Source organism: Pleurodeles waltl, chromosome 1_2 (genome assembly GCF_031143425.1).
Source record: "Pleurodeles waltl isolate 20211129_DDA chromosome 1_2, aPleWal1.hap1.20221129, whole genome shotgun sequence".
NCBI classification, from domain to species: Eukaryota; Metazoa; Chordata; class Amphibia; order Caudata; family Salamandridae; genus Pleurodeles; species Pleurodeles waltl.
The window spans coordinates 1306213769-1306234053 of record NC_090437.1 but is presented as its reverse complement, the minus strand read 5'-3'; the positions used below and the strand labels follow the sequence as shown (position 1 = coordinate 1306234053).

At 43.9% G+C, this 20285-nt stretch overlaps 1 protein-coding gene and 1 long non-coding RNA gene across 3 annotated transcripts in view; one reads left to right on the top strand and one right to left on the bottom strand.

Moving 5' to 3' along the window:
• The window catches only part of EXOC6B (exocyst complex component 6B), a 1319737-nt gene that overhangs the window by 1006580 nt on the left and 292872 nt on the right, over positions 1-20285 (top strand). The window lies entirely within an intron of this gene.
• Positions 8379-20285, bottom strand: part of LOC138296252 (uncharacterized) — a 187066-nt gene continuing 175159 nt past the window's right edge. Inside the window, exon 4 of the long non-coding RNA XR_011203795.1 lies at positions 8379-10953. This is a non-coding gene — a long non-coding RNA (uncharacterized lncRNA). The remainder of the gene's footprint in view (positions 10954-20285) is intronic.

The following is a 20285-nucleotide window of genomic DNA, read 5'->3' as shown; positions in this document are numbered from 1 at the left end:
AGTGGGGATTTGCAGAAACGTTGAAGTTCACAGAAATATTTATGGGGAAGGATGTTATTTCAACAAACCCCAAATTTGTAATTTAAAGGACCAAATCATCTCTGGAATCCACTGCAGCCAATCTCTCCAAGTGCCCAAAGTCTATACATAGACCCGCTGTTTGTGGAGAGGGCCAACAATGGGTTAGCTAACATTGCATATTTACCATGTTTTTTTACCCTGAGCCTTTGTAACATACAAGCGCCTCCTCTAAATATAAGTAATGAATTTGAAGTGATCCACTGGATAATAACAAAATAAAGCCAAGCTGCATGTTTGGAAGCCTGTTCTCTTGGCTAAAACCCTTAGGTAAACCACTTTTGGCTCCATGTGGGGGTCAATATTTGGATTTTGGGGTTTGAAGATGTTAGACCTGTGCACTTTTTAGAGCTAAAGTGTTTGTGCTTTCATTTTAAGCATGGTAAAATTAGACTACACCTATTTAGCATATTTAATTTTCTTATAAGTCCCTAGTAAATGGTACCACCTGTATCCAGGGACTGTAAATTAAATGCTACTAAAGGGCAGCAGCATTTATTGTGCCACCCACTAAACTAGCACTAAAACATGTCTCAGGCCTGCCACTGAAGCCTGTGTGTGCAGTTTTAAACTGGCATTTTGACTGGCAAACTAAACCTTTTGCCAGGCCTGTTTATTTTAAATACTTATAAATTACCCCAAAGGTAGGCCCTAAAGGCTCATCTAGAAGCGTGTATTGATTCCAGGCTACCCGGAGGGGCTCCAAGGCTCAGTTTGCTGATCTATCTGAGCTACATGGACACAGAGACCTCCTTGCAACTGCCCAGCTTCACCTTAACCTGCCTGAGCCCTGCTGATGGCCTTTGCTGGAGTGAGTCCTGATTCTCAAGAAGTGCCCCTCAGGTCCTGGTCCCTTGGCTGGCACCCCTGAGAACAGTTCCATAAGAAAAAGGTGAAAATCCTGAAGTTTGTGAACTATGAACATATCAGTCTACACCAAAACTCTGCCGCCCGCGACAACTGCCAAAGCAAGATCTGCTCTCGCACCAACAGCAACCGTCTATGACGACCGCCAACGCCCGATCTGCGATTCACACTGATAGCGCCCATCTGCGACACTCAACCAATACAATGCTTCAGCGATGACCGGCTCTCTTCGTGCTGCAGCAATGATCGTCTGTGGCGCTTGACATGCTTTTTGCTCCGAAAGCCTCCTTCTCGTGGCCTCCTTCAACACAAACTGAACTTTCTGCGCCTGACTGGAAAAGGTAACTTAAGTGGGGCTTACCTGGTCACTTTACCTGACCTGCACTGGTCAGCCTTAAGTTCTGAGTTTTCCTTGTTCAAGTGCGACTGGATAACCGTAAGAGGTGCTTTCTGCCTGTTAGCACTGTTTTTACTTAAAACATTATAATTCAATAGTTCCGGTTCTACTGATTAAATTTATGTTGTTCTGGTATCATTTTATTAAAAAGCACTCTATTTTTCTACATAGGTTTGGGATTTTTCTTGTGCTTTCATTTTATTACTATTTATGTGCTGCATATGGACTTGACAAAGTACATCTAAGTTAAGCCTGACCTCATTTGTGCCAAATTATGATGGGGTTAAACACTTATTAATTGAGTGATTTTTGTGGTTTACTTTGACAAAGATTGTAGTTGTTCCCTGAGTTGGTCTTCCATCCACCCTCAACCAATAGCCCAATTTCTTGCACAAGAACTTTGCAGGGGGACTACATGCAGCTCACCCCATCACCTGTAAGTATTTGCTTGAACCTTGACAAACTCGAGAATCTTTGTTAAAGAACATGGCATAAGCTTTAAATTGGGTTACTTAATCAAGTTTTGGGCGTACCCATGCTGTCAAATCTGCTCTCTCTAAGGTTCATTACAGAGATCAGTTCAATATTGCCTCATCTTGTTTCTTCACTTGCCTCACCTTCACAATGAAGGCACCCACCTGAATTATAAAGTGGGCAATCCGCTGAAAGTAAATTGTGTGTGAAGTTGTTCCTTTTGGTGTTAACCCAAAACAATTACGGAAATAATCGCTGGTTGCAAAGGTTAATAACTGGGCAAGTCTGATCAATTTCAGATAATCCCGTTTTGCACATGCAGTAAAGTGATCAAGGGCGCTGAATGGTGTATGAATATTGCTTTTATCATTTCTATTTTTAACCCTTATTTGCGTTATATTATGCTGTGGTCGTGAGTTTGATTGGAGATTAGATTTCTTGTGTTTGACAGGACGCCTTCTTGACTACTGGACAAAAAAGACACACCGGAGTTTTAGTGTTTTTTTTCCATTTTCTACCCAAACAGAATGACAGTGTTCTTGCATGATTAATAAATGTAAGGCAGTGTCTCGTCGAAAACCTTATTGTTCATGTCTGATGTTTTATGGTAGAATGATAAATTAGGTACGACTTATTTGCTGTTAGGTGGAATGTTGAGTGAGTAGATGTGAGGGCAGGACCGGTCTGGATTTACAGTTGGTGAGGGATGTAGATTAGTCACATCCTCTCCGATTATAGGACCTTCTAAATCAAGTCAAGAGGCTTGGCTTTCAGTTGCATTTTGTCTGGTTCTTTATTGTAAAGACCCCTGCAGCTCTCGCACCATTTTGGCAATCAAGACAGTAAAGGAAACCCTACAAAGACAAGTAGGAGACATCTGCAGACTTGGAGAGCTTAACAGGCATAGAGGGGCTGCACAAAGCACAGGGAAGTAGATCCCAGACCGCCGCCACAACAATTACTGAAGTGATGTAACTGTGGGAGGAAAAAATTCAATGCTTTGGGAATTATCATATTTGGGTATTGTTAATCTGACTTTGAGCGCGAAAGGCCTGAGCCAATAGCTTGTGACTGTCTGCAAAGCCTGTGTGCTGATTGCAGATGGTTGGGAATGGTTGACAATTATACATTAGTGAAACTGATGCTGATTGATAACTTTGTAGGACAAAGATTGCACATAGGTAGAAATAGTTGTAACTGTATTGGCAGAAATATTTGCACAGGGAATGCACCATTCAGTACCTCATGTGCATTGTACGTAGCATGCTTATGGATTCTCATTGAAAAAAATAGCAAACGGATGGGTGAAATACTTGAATTCGCTTCAGCTGCTATTTATTCTCTGCTATACCCTCCAGCCCATCCTGAGTGGGGTAGTCTTGCCCAGGTGTGTCATATGGCCTTACAACATTAGGCTCAAGATGCACCGTACTTCTGAGGCCCAATGAGGCCTTGCTTTTGTACCCATACAGAGGAGGCATGGCCTGTCAGTTCGAGCTGATCTGCCTCTTTTGCTGCTGGCCCAAGTTTGAGATGTGTTTAAAATGTCACATTAAGCAAACAGAGGGGGAGGGACTAAGTCAGGCATATATTTTTTTAAACATTTTTACTTGTCTTAGTGACCTTGCTTTACATAGTCGCACTGCTATTTTGTGGTGGACCTGACTTGCATTCCCAGACCTGCACATTGCTACTATTTGGTCCTATTGCTGGGGTGATCATTGGAGAATACCATATACCATCCAGATATATGGAAGGTGGGCATAGTTTTTTTCTGAAAGAAAACAAATCATTTGAATAATACATGGTACAACAGAGTTTACTTGGACAATGGTAGTATCATATATTAAGATAATGGCTATATATATATATATATATGTGTGTGTATGCACTTGCAAAACCAGTAAGTCTTGTTTTTTCTTTTTTTTGTACAACAGGCACATCCTAAGCCAGGAGATATTGCTAATAACCGAAAGTGTCTGGATGCTTTGGTCCATACATTCACTCATCCATCTGTCCAAGCACTCTGTCACACATTGTTGCACTAATGTATCTGTTCCTCCATCCATTGACTTTCTTGCATTCACCCACTTGTCCTGTTACACTCACCACACATGCACACACATGTAGTCCCAGCCTAGTGAACAGGCACTTTTTTTTATAGTTATGAGACACACTTACTGGCTATGGTGTTAGTCTGAGTGGGGCGTGCGAGTACTTGAGGTGGCGTGTGACTGATAGACTGTGAAGGGGGTGTGTGTGTGCCATAGCATGTGACTGCTATCCTGATAGGGTGTGGGCGAGATGTCAGTAGTCCAACACTGCTAGCCTGTGGAGAGTCTAGGAGTGGTTCCTGCAGTGTGGAACTGCTACACTAGTCAGGAGTGTGACAGTGCTATCAGTAATGCGAGACTGCTCGTTTTTGAGGGGTGTCAGTGCTGTCAGTAGTATGAGATTGTTGGATGGTGAGTGTTAGAACACTGTTGGTTAGAGTGACCGCTAGTCTTTGAGAAGTGAGAGCAAACTATCAGTCACTAGTGTGAAACTGCTATGGTGCGAGAGCGCTTTTGATTGAAAGGCTAGCACACTGCAGGTCAAAAAAATTAAATATCCTGTATCTTTAAAAGCAGTTATTGGAAAAGCCAGCAGATTGGCTCTTGTACAGCGTAGGAGCACAAATACTCCCAGCGTACGTATATGCATGCACACAAAATATACCCATGCAGGCGTACAGCTATAAGATCTCTTCTTCAAAGGTTGACACGTTTTGGCCCTTTATATTCAGGCCTCCTCAGGACGCAACACAAGGACATAAAAACAACTGCGCTTCTTTGACTCTCTTCCCTTGATTTAGCAGCTGGTCTTTTGAGAGGATGACATTCGGAAACTCAACGCAGCGTTATGGGTTCAACCTTTAAACAAGAGGAGTTTGAATACTGTAAATACAGCAAGTACTACGATTTCCTCACAGACAATTTATACTGTAAATTAAGTATCTAGTCCTGTCCATAATTTGGGAATTATCTTTGTGTACCTAGAACTTTAAATACAGTTAAGACACCCCATATGAACTTTAAAACAAGGACTGTGCAATTGAATGAATAGATTAAGCAAACCTTTGAGTTGGTTTAAATAAATTGGCATAATGATTTAATTATTCCTTTTATCTTACTCCTCTGCTTTGATTATTCGGTTGAGAACTTATGATGCTTTGTAAATTTGAAGCCAAAATTAATGTGATTGCAATTAGTTGTGATTTGCATTCTAGTAGTGAGATATTTCCTCTATTGCTGATAGTCTAGCTATGCATAAACATCACATTATGTCCTGGCGGCGTCATGCCCAGCCCAAGCTCCTGCTTGGTCTGGGACGGAAGCTTGGGATGTGGTTGTGGGAAGGGCAATGGGAGAAAGCTGTATTCCAGCACCAAATGTGGCAGTAATTGTAGCAGATGGTGTGTGAAAGATAGTAACTATAATTTAAATTATGGTTCTGGTAGACCTGTAGCAAACTATTATGGGTAGCCATTTTTTAGTTAGTCCGGCATTTGCAGACTTTAATAACAGTCCATTCTGATGGATACAAACTACCTGTGGATTCCTCACCTTATGAATTCACCCTTGCGCTAGCATCCAACAGAAAATCTTCTTCCCAGCTCTCCACGTCGACGGGGCCGTCACAATTGCACGGCTCCACGCAACTCAGTCTGACGTCACTCTGCCAATAAGAGGCGCAAGGGTGAATTCATAAGGTGAGGAATCCACAGGTAGCTATTGTATCCACCAGAAAAAGCATTACTGAAGGTAAGTAACTTGTTCTTTAGTCCTTGATTCTTACTTTAAAGTCAGTCATCTTCAGGTCAATAGCACACCCCTAATTGGGCCAACATTTTAAGATCAACCAATATGATTTTCTTTGAGTTGCCACTGGAACTCTCACAGGCTTACAAAAACATATGTTTCATTTCCATTCTTGTGAGCTCACATAGAAGTGCTTAGAATACCTATCACTTTTTTATTTTTTGAACCAGTGGAATTATATACAGATAATTGTTTGTGCTCATGATTATAATACTGTACATAGTATTTGTCTTTTAACGAGTCGTGCTGATATCTTGGATCCCCCTCTTTTGATCTCAGGGCGACCACATTGACCCTTTAGAACTAAAATAGGATGTAGCTCAGGCAGACACATTTCAGATTCTTAAAGCAAATCACAGCTGACCTAAATCAGTCTTCTTATACAATTTAAAAACATAAATAATGTAGCCATTGATGGTATTCAGCAGAAAGTAACTAATATGTCAAGTGTCACTAAGATCTTTGAGATTCTCCTTATCAGATGACACTATAGCACAGGAGAAGAGACAGTTGGAAGGGCAGATAATAGCAACTGAATGAAGTATGGGCATCTTGACCGAAGAGATGGTATCTCAATAGGTCTCTTGGGACAGGATTGGGAGAATTTATTGCAACAGCAAAAGAATGTGCAAGTTAGTATGTCAAAGAAATATCAAAAGTTGTGCCTAGAAGAACTTGCTCATGCTTTCTCCTTCTCTTTTCTACTTTGTGGAGCCCACAGATTTGTAATAAATATATATGGATTTTTTAAATATACTTGAGGTTCCCTGCTAATGGTTACTGTGTATTTTTTTATCCTCAAGTGGGTGTTGATTAGAATGTCTAAAGTGTTACAGTGGTAATACATTAAGGTCAGATTATATTGTTGCAAATCAATACATTTTATTAACTATCTTTATGGAAATAATAAGAAAAAATATACATTCCTCAGAATCATGAATCTGGAAAGGGTAAGCAATTTCAGATTACAGATGTTTTAGCATCAGTACTTAACAAAAAGTCTTAGTTAACTTTCCTTTCGCAAAATGTTATCAAGTCGGAAATGAAGAGTACTCTGTGGTTTTATTGAGACTTCTAATGTGATGCTGAACTACGTTTTGACAATAAGGTGTTCGGCCGGTGTCTTACCAATTTTAACTTTGTCCAGCATTTAGTGCTTGCAATTTTTTAGTTTGGGTTGGAATATCCCTATTAATTGAGGTTGATTATTCTTTTCAATATATTCTCACATGAAAATGACACAAAAAGCCAACAGTCTGCTGAGTGAAGTAGATGTTTTATGCTGTTAAATATGCAGGCATGACCACTTTAAGGTACTTGGCTAAAAACAATGACTAAGTCCAGGTCTATTCTGTATAGCTCTTGTTACTGGCGAAGATTATTGCAACTCGCTATCCAAAGAGAATGTATGTATGTGATTGCACATTAGACTTGTAAATATGGATGCACATTTAATATCAGTGCAAGAGGTAGTGCTGCATTGTTACGCTTTTGTTTAGTGTAACAATGGCGATGTATGGTCCAGGACTCCTGCATGCTTATACCCCCTTCACAATGAATGAGACCCACTCCATCATGGGCAGCATCCACTCTGGAGCCCCGACCGACTCATGCCTTCACTACATCTTCAACAAGGCCAGCACCTCAATCACACCCAAACTCTGCAAGACCATCAGCTGCTCCCTAGAGTCCGCAACCTACCTCGAAGACTGGAAGCACACCAAGATCCGCCTACTTTTGAAGAAACCCACAGCTGACCCAACAGACCTCAAGAACTACCACCCCACCTCACTGCTCCCCTTCCCAGCTAAGGTCTCAGAGAAAGAAATCAACACTCAGCTACAACAACACATCAAGGACAACAACATCCTGGACATCTCCCAATCAGGATTCAGAGCTAACCACAGTACCAAAACCGCCCTGCTCGCTGCCATAGATGACATCCGGTCCCTCCTCGACCTCAGACAAACAGCAGCTTTCATCCTTCTTGACCTTTCAGCTGCTTTTGATAGTGTCTCACCGCACACTGTGCGCCAGACTCCAGGCATATGCGCCAAGGCTCTTCGATGGATACACTTTCCTGACAGGCAGAACACAGAAAGTCAGGCTCCTGCCACACTTGTCAGAACCCACTGACATCAGCTGTGGAGTACCCCAAGGATCATCACTGAGCCCCATGTTGTTCAACATCTACATGATCCCACTTGCCCCCATCGTCAGGAACTACAGTATGAATATCGTCTCCTACGCTGATGCCCCAGCTGATCATCTCCCTGACAGAGAACCCCCTTAACAGCGAAGAAGAATTTCAGGGACAGGATGGAAACAGATCCTCATCCTGGGATCCTCCTTATCAGCCTGGGACGACTCCTGGTGGCCCTTAACACTCGGCAGGCGCCCCACTCCTACAGACCATGCACAAAACCTTGGCATCATCCTCGACTCAACGCTCACCATGACCAGACAAGTCAACTGCGATGTCTCCACCTGCTTCCACACCATCTGACTCCTACGGAAGATCTTCAGATGGATACCAGCCGACTGCCGGAAAACCGAGACACACGCCCTAATCACGAGCAGACTGAGGAACCAGGAAAGATTTGACCCCCACCCGGGGTCTCCTTCCCAGCGGTGGAGGGACACCCTTTATGTCCTCAGGGTCAATTTAGCAGAGAGTTCACAAATCAGACGGAGTCACCAACTGGAGGAATAAAGAGAAGTTTATTACATGGATTATAGCTCGAGCTAATACAGAGTCCCAGGACAGGCAAGTGACTATCCTACGGAGGCTGCCCCTTCACTCTGGGGCACCCAACCTTATATACACACAAAACTGCTTAGTCAGAGGACAACTCCACCCCTATCGTATTCAAGGTCCTCTGCGGCCATCAGAATATTTCAGGGATACACGTGTGGTGGGAGAAGGTACAGATGCAGCTGGCAGGAGGTGGCAACGACCTGTACAAACTTGTTCTGGCAGTTACTGATTAAGCACGACAATTCTCGGAACTGTAATTGGAAAAAGTAATATGGCAGCGATAAGCAGATTGAAGCCCAAGGCTGCGAGCACAAGGTCAATCATCAAAGTTCAGGAGGTTTGTCGAGCACATGGCAACATAATAAAGATAAACAGATGCCTAGCAGCTATGGTGTATGATTAACTTTATGTACATTTTCTCAATCCCTCCTTTTGCCATTGTGAGGCAAGTTTGAACGTCATTCAGTGTCTATGTTAATGGACATAAGGTCTTTTATCTCCTGCTCAAGGGACAGCATAGCCGTGTGTTGAGGCGGGCGAACAGGCCAGGGGGCAAAGGATGCCATACAGCAACCGCACAAAGCAGGTAGGCACTGTCCACAAAGACAACAGGTGAGGAATACAGCAGCAAGCACAAAAAGGAATATTAGTATCTTCCAGCCCCATTGGGAAATCAAGCCCCAAAACCAGTCGGTCAAGGACCATGTTCCTTCGTCTTGGGGTATTGTGGAAGCTATCATATGCAACCTTTGAATAGCTTTATACACTGAAGGGGTATTGTCTGGTATATAAATGCAGCAGCTCGATCCGATCAAAGTACACACTCCACCACTGTCTGCTAAGATAATGTCAAGAACCATTCTGTTTTGAAGAGTAACAAGGCGGTCAGCAGCGATCTCTGCAGTGATGTTACTCAGAGCTCCTGCTGTTTCATTTATTGTTGCTTCCACGACTCGTGTGAGATGTCTGATATCCCTACTGTTCATCATAGGGCCCCAAAATGGAAGGACTCCTTTAAAGTAGTCCAATGCTTCTTGTGCTGAGGTATCTTCTGCAGATATTACCCCTCTCCGAGTCCTGTGGTGTTGAGGGCCAGCTATGTAAGTTGGTGGTAGTAAACAAGCAATGTAACACGTGCCGGTCCAGGTGGGTACCAAGGAGGTGTAGGCATTATTACCACAAACAAAATATGAGTTTCGTGATGGTATCATGGTAGGCCAATTAGTTCCATTCAATATTACTGTAGCATTACAGTTACTGGCACCTACACTTCTATTACCACTTTTCTGAAAACAAAGTGGAGCCTTAACCTGTGTTACAAAAAATCTTCGGCCAATCCGGGGTGTGGTAGTAAAGGATAAAAAATATATGTCAGTAGACCTATTTCGTCGGTCAGCATATTCTGACTTTTCTTCCTTTGTTCCATAAACTCTCGTTCCAGTGGGCCAGCATAACTGGTATAGGTGGGTGACCAATAGTCCGTAATTAGTAGCATCCATTGAGGTAGCCCAAATGGCTGATAGTTCATACCAGGCGCTGCAGGAGCCATCGAAAGAAAAAGGGAATGCAATATATGGCAACCTTCTTTGCACGGAACTCTGTAGCAAGCCACATATCCAACAATATGTTGTATTTACAGCCAGCTGATGTTGATGTAACATAGATATGAAGGTATTGTTTTCATATTCCTTACGTCGTCCTTCCTCATGGGGTGGTAAGGAAACATGGCTGTGTTCTGGAGGCAGTGGCGTAGTTGGTGAGACCTCTGAGTCAGAATCATGTATTACCCACCCAATGCAGGACAGAAGTACCAAAAATAGTATTGTTATGGTGAGACAAACGATACGTGGGCCTAATAGTCTTTTTAAATTACTTATTTTCTTCTTTTTCCTCTTGTCTTCTTCTATAACACCCATTTCTCTTTATTGCTTGTCCCACTAGCAGTTCAGTCCAACCTAGGTGCTGCCCGTGACTGGTAGTTGCTTCACTGTGGGGTGATTCCAGCAGTCCTATTGACACACTCTGGTCCGCCCCGACAGTCAAAATCACGGCCCTGCAGCTATCGTCAGACTTAATACAGGGGACAAGCAATCAGTTCATTGTTCATTTTTTTATTTTCGTGGGCGGAAATCGTATCTTGTGGACTGTGGTATGGTATGGTCAGGAAACAATTGTTCAGTGTGACCTAAATCTGAGGGAACCTCCTGCAGCACACTGTCGTTCTGTTTTTTATCACTCTGCGTAGTGTTGCTGAAATGGTCCTCTGTCGTAGGGTGGTCACCACTTTTTATTTCATCAGAGGATACTTGTAGGGGTACTTTCTTACAGTGTGATGCATGTATCCAATTCTTAGCTCCCTCGACTTTAACTGCTGTTCGAGTAGCAAGGAGGACCTGTCACGGACCTTTCCATCGAGATTCAAGACTCTTTTTCTGTTGGAAATTCTTTGTGAGGATCCAGTCTCCAGGTAGTATCTTGTGGCCTGGATCAGTGGATACAGATGGGAGTGCTTCACGCACCTGTTGGTGAATAGAACGCAAAGAATTAGTGAGTTCATTTAAATAGTCCATCAAAACAGGATGTTCTTGTTCTGAGTACTTGTGAGGTCGAGGGACTCCCCCAGACATTTGCTGGCCTACCCATCACTATCTCATGGGGTGACAACCCTGATCTAGAGTGAGGCGTCATCCTGACAGACATTAAAGCCAGGGGCAACGCGTCCGGCCACCGTATACCGCGTTCTGCGCATATTTTTGACATCTTCAATTTAAGTGTGCCATTATATTTTTCAACTAGTCCTGCTGACTGGGGGTGGTTAGCTGCATGAAACTTCTGGTGGAGTCCCAACCCTTCACACACCCTTTTCATCACCTGCCCTACAAAATGACTCCCATTATCTGACCAGACACACTAAGGGACCCCAAACCGTGGGAAGAACTCCTACAGAAGTACATCTGCGGTGGTAAGGGCAGTATTATCTTTAGTAGGGTAAGCTTCTACCCACTTACTAAACATACAGACCACAACTAGGACATATTTCAAGTTATTACACCTTTCCATCTCAATATAATCCATTTGTAGTACTTCAAAGGGATACGTTGGTGGGGAAAAATGCCCAGCGGGGACTGAGGCACCCTTCCCTATGTTATGTTGTAAACAAATCATGCAGGATTGAACCAGTTGGTCAGCTACTCTTCTGATATTTCTATTAGACCAAACCGGATCAAGTAAATCACAAATGCTTTTCGCACTAACGTGTGCAGGACCATGGGCCATAGTCACTACTGGCAGAACGAATGCATCGGGTAACATCCATCTTTCCCTCTGTGACAGATCTGTCCAGCACAGCGTATTTTCATCTAACTTGGCCTTCCCTTCTTCCCATTCCTTTCTCTCCTGTTCAGTTGCCTCATCCTGTATCTTCCTGACACTCTCTACCGTGTTCCCAAATATTTCATGGGGACAAACCTTCTCTGTACTATCTACCACATGCATGTGTCCTGTCTTTGCATACGCTGTATCTTTTGCTGTCTGATCGGCTAGGGCGTTGCCCCGTCCAGTTTCATCTGTCACCTTTTTGTGTGCACTACACTTCATGATAGCCATTGTTTTGGGCAACGCCAGGGCAGAAAGTAAGTTAGTTATAAGGGTCCCATGTTGAATACGTGTCCCATGTGAAGTGAGGAATCCTCGTTCTGCCGATAAGCGCCCAAAATTGTGTGCTACGCCAAATGCATACTGACTGTCTGTGTAAACATTCACATTAAGTCCTTTACTTAACTCACAGGCTCGTGTTAGAGCTCTTAATTCTGCGGCCTGAGCAGAGTTATGTGGTATTCTAGGTGTTTCAACTACAGTGGTAGCTGTTGTAACTGCATAGGCTTCAGAGGTAGTGCCATCGGCTAGCTTGATGCATGAGCCATCTACGTATAATATGCCATCAGGGTCTCTCAGTGGAGTGTCCTGTAAGTCCACTCTCCCTTTTGTTTCATCCTCCGTCCGGAGAATGCAGTCATGTATGTCATCTTAAGAATCTTCCGTTTTTTCAGTAATTGGCAATAAAGTGGCAGGATTGAGCGTGTTGCACCTTTTTAATGTTATATGACTAGCTAAAAGTGTCAGTTCATAAGTAGTTAATCGTGCATTAGTAAGATGCTGTGTTTTTGTTTTGTTTAATAGTGCGTCAACAGTGTGTGGGACCAACAGGGTGAGGGGTGAAACCATGACAATCCCGGCCGACTGGCGCACTGCGACCGCTGCAGCGGCTACTGCCGTAGACAGCTCGGGAGTGCACGGGACACTGGATCCAGTAGGGCCGAAAAATAAGCACAGGGGCGTTGTTTTCCACCATGCTCTTGGGTTAACACTGATAGTGAACATCCATTTCTCTCGCTCACATATAACTGAAAATCTTTGCGATAATCAGGCGTACCCAGTACAGGTGCTGTGCAGAGTGTATTTTTCAATTCATCAAAACCAGACTGAAAATCATCATTCCATTCAATCTTTTCAGGACAATCTTTGTGGGTGAGATGCAAAAATGGTTTTATCAAAAGAGAATAATTAGGAATCCATTGACGACAGAAGGAGGTAATACCTATAAAGGCCCTAATGTCTCTCTGTGTCCTTGGAACCGGTATGTCTCGTATAGCTTGTATTCTCTCAGCCGTCAATGTACGTCCCTCCTTAGACAGGAGGTGTCCTAGGTATATAACCTCCTGTCTACAATACTGCAATTTGGAGAGGGAGACCTTATGGTGATGGTGTGCAAGATGTTTCAATAAGGCTACAGTATCAGTTTTACAATTTTGTTCTGAAGTGGATGCTATTAAAAGGTCATCCACATATTGAACCAGCGTCGAGGAGCAAGGAAAAACAAGGGCATCTAATTGACCCTTGAGGGCCTGGCTAAAAATGCTAGGCGATTCAGTATAGCCTTGTGGAGCGCGACAGAACCGGAAACTGCGACCACCCAGTGAAAACCCAAAGATGTGTCTACTATCTGGATGAATGGGAATGCTAAAGAATGCATTCTTAAGATCGATAACAGAGAACCAAGTAGCGGAGGCAGGTATCATTGTTAATAATGTAATGTCAGGAACAACAGGGAACTGGGGTATTACAATCTTATTGACCGCCCGTAAATCAATAACAAATCGGAGTCCTGGAGACGCGGTGCAATCAGATAATATTTTATGACCAGGAAGGACAGGACTGTTACTATCATTACCACGCGTTTCTTCAATGACACCCAAATCAATCAACTGGGTCACAATATTTTTAAGTTGTTGTTCAATGTGTTGGGATAATTTGTATTGGGGAAGACGAGGTAATTTGGCATTGGCTTTCAAGCGTATGACATACGGTGGTATGTCCAGACATCCAACATCGTCCTTATGTGTGGCCCATAAAATGTCTGGCAAATCTCGAAGTTCGGGTGGAAGTGGTTTTCACAAAAATTGTGACGGGGAAATATTTGGACCTAGAGTGACATGAACTCCATCCGGAGAGCAATAAATGGTGGCGTACAATTTCTTTAATAAGTCCAAACCCAATAAATTCTCACTACAGGCCGAAGTAAGAATGAGAGGGGAGCTAATGGTGTAAGGACCTATAGCAACATGCAGTGGCTGGGAGACGGGGTTAGCCACCGGAACACCAGAAAAACCCATAGAGACGTTAATATTGCCAGACAGAGGGACCCCTTGGACCTCTTTCTGTTTAACAGAACTTTTGGTGGCCCCAGTATGTACCAAAATATCATGTGGAGTACCGTCTAATTGTACCTCAACGTGAGGGCCATTCTGCGTAACAGGAATAGAAACTGGTCCCACCCCCCTCTGTCGAAGGCTGTCCTAGTCAAAGGAGGACCCCTGACCTTCATACGCATCATAGTCGTCATTAAAATATTGACGCTGGGATGAAGCATCAAAATAATTCGGGCGGGGGGTACTGTGGGACCGTGAAGGGGCCTGCCGGCGGGGTCTGTCTGCAGGACCAGACCTACCGCGTGGTCTGTAGTCCAGTTGCGGTGGGGGCATGGGGCGGCCTGTGGAGTTTTCCTTATTGGGGCAGTCATTCTTCCAGTGGCCCTCCTGCTTGCAATAGGCGCACTGATTGTAGGAGAGGGAAGAACGGGGAGGGCGTTGGGACTGCCTTCTGTCATTGAGAGGTCCTTGTGACCTTGATCTGGACTGCTGTTGACGGGGCTGAGGGTAGGCCTGCTGAAATAACCTTCGTTTTCAACTCCTTCGTTTTTTTCTCGTTCTTTTCTTGTTCTTCTATCTCCCTGTTCTCATAATATTGGGCCATTGTCAGTATTACAGTGGCAGTAGAGACTGGCCACGTACTTTCACACAATTTCAATTTTCCCTTTATGTCTGGTAATAAATTGTCCACGAATTTGTCAACAATGAGTCTTATCCCCCCTTCAGTAGTCCTGTCTTGGCCGCTGTAATCAGAAAAGACACCCTCAAACCTTGTATAAAAGTCCGAAACACCCTCGTCCTTTTTCTGTCTAAAGGCGGCCAATTTATCCCAATTTATCCTGTGTGGTGCAAGTATGGTCTTCATTAAATCCAAAATACGCAGTGGGAGAGCCAATATAAGTGGGTCTGGTTTCGCTCCCCCAACCCTGTCTCTTTCTGCTGCTTGCAATTGGTCCCACGTGCCCCCTAGTTCAACATGGTTGTGCCTCCATATTTTTGACCATACTTCCTGCGGGACTACTGCTGCCATTAACATGTCAATATCGGACAACGTCATAGTACATGATTCAAGAATTTGTTGCAATTCTTTATAATATCCTGCAGGGTTCTTACGGGGGTCAGGTAAGGCGGCTTTTAGGGTATATGTTTCAGATCTTTTCCATGGGGTGTGTACCCACATTTGTTGAAAATGCCCTGCGGTAATAACTTGCATGCGTCACTGGTTCTCGCCAAACCGGCGGAACCTCTCTCATGGGAAACATGGATGCCCTTATAGAAGGGCTACATGTCCACAGGCGGTCCCTATATACAAGAAGAGTAACAACATAATCATGTAGACCAGAACCAAACGGCAGCCCAGTAGAGGCGCGTTTTCGGAGGTCCACCAGTCCCGGGGGAGCTGAGGAACCATCATCCTCATATTCTTGTATTATAATGTTGCACATAAGGGTGGCTGCATGTAACTGAACCAAACTATCTCATAGTGTGGACAATGTCCCTGACCCCATAGTAATTCCAATTAGTCATCCACCTCCGTGTCATTTCTTCAATGACATCTTCCTCTTGTGAATTAGAGAACAAGTGTCCGCGCAGGGTGCGCTTTCGCAGGGTCATGGGGCGGGGGTATGTGTGGTGTGTGAATAGGAGTCAGGGGTGGGCCAAACGGGGGCCAGTCGAGGGGTGGGTACAGTCAGGCGGGGTGTATCCTCTATAGGTCTGGTGACAGGGGGGGTGGTGGTGGGTGGCGGAGCACTTGCGTGAGATCCAACCGGGGGTGGCACAATAGGGTCACCTGGTGCCGGTTGAGGATGTAGTGTAGGATATATTGGTGGAGTATATAACGGAGGTTTATCTAACATATTGTTTAAAAGGGGGTCTTCCTCTTGTGGCTTATCCACTACTGTCCTGGAAGGGTAATACTTATCAGTTTGTAAGTGAAGCCTTCGGTCATGTTCTACAATTTTCTGTTGATGTTCAGCTACGTCAGAGTCATATACCTTTTCAGTCACCGTCCTGGTCTTATGTCTCTGTAATTCTTTCTCTGCCTTCCTACGTCTTTGGTCTGCTTCTTTCTGCCAAGTCCGTAGTGAATCAAACATCCCTGGTCTACTTTTTGTCACAAACAAACGTTCCTGTAAATAGTCTAATTCATCTTTATCAAATGTCCCGTGAATAGGCCATTGCAAATCAGAACTACCTTTGGTTCTTTTTCTCCATATATCAGACCAAATAATCGGACCTATACCATATTTAACATATATACCATAATTCGGAGTCCCGGCCGGAGGAGCGGGCATGTTTCCTCCAGGCGGGAGTCCCTACTGCAAAGACAACAACACAATTTCCTGAAACAACTGAACGCTGGTATTCTTCCAGTATATTTAAAAAAAACAAAATCTTACATCAGTGGTTTGAATACACCAAATGAGTGGCAAATATGCCTTTTGCTTCCTATATACTTAAATGACAACTGAGGTCAGTCTTACCACTGACGTCGGTCTTTGCAAAGAGCGATAGAAACCGTACAATACTCACAGACCTATTTTTAGACAGGAATCTTTCAACTCCCGTCCTTACCTGACACTTCTGTTATGGTCCGACAGTTGGGGACTCCAGTAGTTCACAGGAAACAGAGACCCGAATTCAGACAGCGCCAGGAGAAGTCGAACCGGCTGGAAGACACACAGTGGAGATCCGCAGGTCCACGACGGAGAACGAAGCTCAGAATCTGGTGTGGGGCACCTCCCTTGGAAATCCAATCGTGAGTCCTCCGTCACCTGGTCGGTCCCCTGGATGCCTGACTCAGGTCTCTGTTCGGGCGCCAACTGAGGAACCAGGAAAGATTTGACCCCCACCCGGGGTCTCCTTCCCAGCGGTAGAGGGACACCCTTTATGTCCTCAGGGTCAATTTAGCAGAGAGTTCACAAATCAGACGGAGTCACCAACTGGAGGAATAAAGAGAAGTTTATTACATGGATTATAGCTCGAGCTAATACAGAGTCCCAGGACAGTCAAGTGACTATCCTACGGAGGCTGCCCCTTCACTCTAGGGCACCCAACCTTATATACACACAAAACTGCTTAGTCAGAGGACAACTCCACCCCTATCGTATTCAAGGTCCTCTGCGGCCTTCAGAATATTTCAGGGATACACGTGTGGTGGGAGAAGGTGGCAACGACCTGTACAAACTTGTTCTGGCAGTTACTGATTAAGCACGACAACTCTCGGAACTGTAATTGGAAAAAGTAATATGGCAGCGATAAGCAGATTGCAGCCCAAGGCTGCGAGCACAAGGTCAATCATCAAAGTTCACGAGGTTTGTCGAGCACATGGCAACATAATAAAGATAAACAGATGCCTAGCAGCTATGGTGTATGATTGCTTTATGTACATTTTCTCAAGACTAGACTACGGCAACGCCCTCTATGCCGAACCTCAAGAAGAACCTGAACAAGCTGCAGCAAATTCAGAACATCGCTGCCAGACTTGCCTTAAACACCCACCCCCCCCCCCCCCCCCCCCGCCGAGAACACATCACAGAACACCTGAAAAATCTCCACTGGCTCACTGTCTAGAAGAGGATCAACTTCAAACTCCTTGTACACACCTAAAGAGCTCCCCACAGCAGCGGACCTGGTACTCCCCTTCCAGATCTCTCCGCTCGTCCCAGCAGTCGCTTGCCAACGTACTCCGCATAAAGAAGTCCTTGGCTGGAGGAAGATCTTTCTCATACCTAGCAGCAAAAGGCTGGAACACCTTACCTCCTCACCTCAGACAGTTGTCATCGCTGCCTCAGTTCAGGAAGGACCTCAAGACCTGGCTCTTCAACTGATATCTGAGGACACACCCCTCAGTGCCTTGAAACCCTATGGGTGAGTAGTGCGCTCTAAAAATATATGATTGATTGATGTTAGTGTTGTTGTTTGGATTTGATGGCCTCCATGTGGCTGAGTGGAATGGTGGTGCAAAAATCGCAATTTTCTAAATTTCAATCTTTTTTGTCATGCATGACCTCTATCGTTTACACCAGATTCTAAATCTAGCAATTCTTCTACGACATAGTAAGAGTTGGTAACAAAACTCGTCACCCACTGCTGCTACATCATAAAGGACTTCCAGGCCATGCAGACAGTGCTTTCTGAGAGCCAGTCACTGCAGCACTGCTTGTCTGCTTTGACTGAAAGCACACCTGCATTTGGGAAGAGAGGCCATATTATGGTTGGCTCCACCATTACTCCTTTGAGTCAGCCTAACAGATATAAGCAGGGACAGGCAATTTTGAAGGCCATACATATGTGGGCATAGGGAACTCCTACAATCTTACACATCCACTGGGGGATGGATTGGGACGGTATTAAACATCAATTTCATGAGGCAATATGTACCAAGATGAGGAGCAAAACAGCATATCAAATTTAATGTTGATTAATGAAGGACGGACTCAATGGGTGAGTTCTAGGGCAGAATTATAACATTTAGAAAGATTTATTACAGAAATTTAAAGGTGCAAATTGTGAGATTGTAAAGTGTTGATGTATAAAATCATTGCTGTGAAGGCTCTCCACATTAGGACAGAACATAATAGGCAAAATCAAGAAGTAGTGTAAGTCCCAGATGAGCAGCAAAATCCAAAAGGGATCTGACAGCACCCATAGCAATATTGGAAAGTCATCTGGCTCAAATTTGAGGGGAGGGTTTATGTAGGAAATCTTCTCATAAACTAATATAGAAAGTGGAGATTCATGGAGTGAGCTAATGAATACAATTTCATGACATCCGAGCATTAAGAAAAGTTTCACACAGCCTTAAAACCTGTAAGCACTAACACACTACTGAATATTAGTTCAGCCCCATTTATGCTAAATTCATCTGGAGATGTCAGAACAAACTAGTTACAAAACAACGGTGAACCATTAAGAATGGATGTAATAATACAAGCAGACTGAAGAAACCTTGAGGAAATATACATTACTGACCCCAGGCTAGAATCTCCTCTTCAATAACAATGTCATTTGGAATTAGAATGACTTGCTTGACTACGTGCAGCAAAAATAATAAACAACGATTGTGCAGGGCGAGACACTCATTTTGAACAAGATGGCATCAGGCCTGCTGAGGACTAATTAATATAGGGCTAAGAAAATGCACTGCTCGTATGTAAATCGTTTCGAAGGCAATAACTTCATATAATTATACACGTGGATTGCAGATCCATATTATGCACGTTATTAATGATGCAGAAAAAATATATTAATGCACGAAGACATTCACATAACATAAAAGTATAAATGGGTAACTGAGTTACAGGGATGTTTTTCACCTTGGGGATCTGAGTGACATCATAGATAACTTGAGCCTCGCTTTTGTTTATTTGTCACTCTGGACCCCCTGTGAAAAACATACCTGTAATTCTGTTACCCATCTATAATTACATATATGAAACCTGACGCACAAACAGGGTTAGAGAGTTCAGGCACTGAAGTCCAAGAAGAAGATGCTGCGTGTTTTGTATGAGCGCTTCTCAACAGTTTAAGTAAGTCTCAACCCCCCCCCACCCCCCCCTCCTTTCCGTGTGGGTCATTTGAGCTCCATCAAACCGGCTGTTTGTTCCAATGAACTTTTGGTACCCTAGATTAGGAGTTTCGTTTAGAACAGCCTGTAACAAAACAACAGAAAATAAACAATACAATACAAAAAAGGGATGTGAATAGTTAGCCTGAACTCTCGTTGGCCCCTCAGCTCTGCTGACTGAAATTTAGCCTGCATAAAACAAAAAAATGAAAGCAGGTGAGGTCACGGAGAGGTGAATAAAGCGTGCCGCGCACGGCGTGCTTGAAAATGAAGATATAATTAACCTGCTAAACGCTGTGAGGTGTTACCTTGAACTTTGCATGCCCTCGTGGCACACTGGCTGAACCTGCTTTTTCATTTGCAAAGAGAATCCTAACAGGTGAAATCTCGGAAGTGCAGAAGCTGTAACTTTTCTACGAGCTTTATTTAAGGAGCGGATTATCCAAACAGGTGGCGGGTGAGGCGACGGGGAAGATAAATGGAGTGGCGCGAATCAGAAATGTTCAACTCCTTTTCCTTTTTTTCTTTCTTCCCTCCTCCTCTTCGCATTTGAAAAATTAGGCCCTGTCCT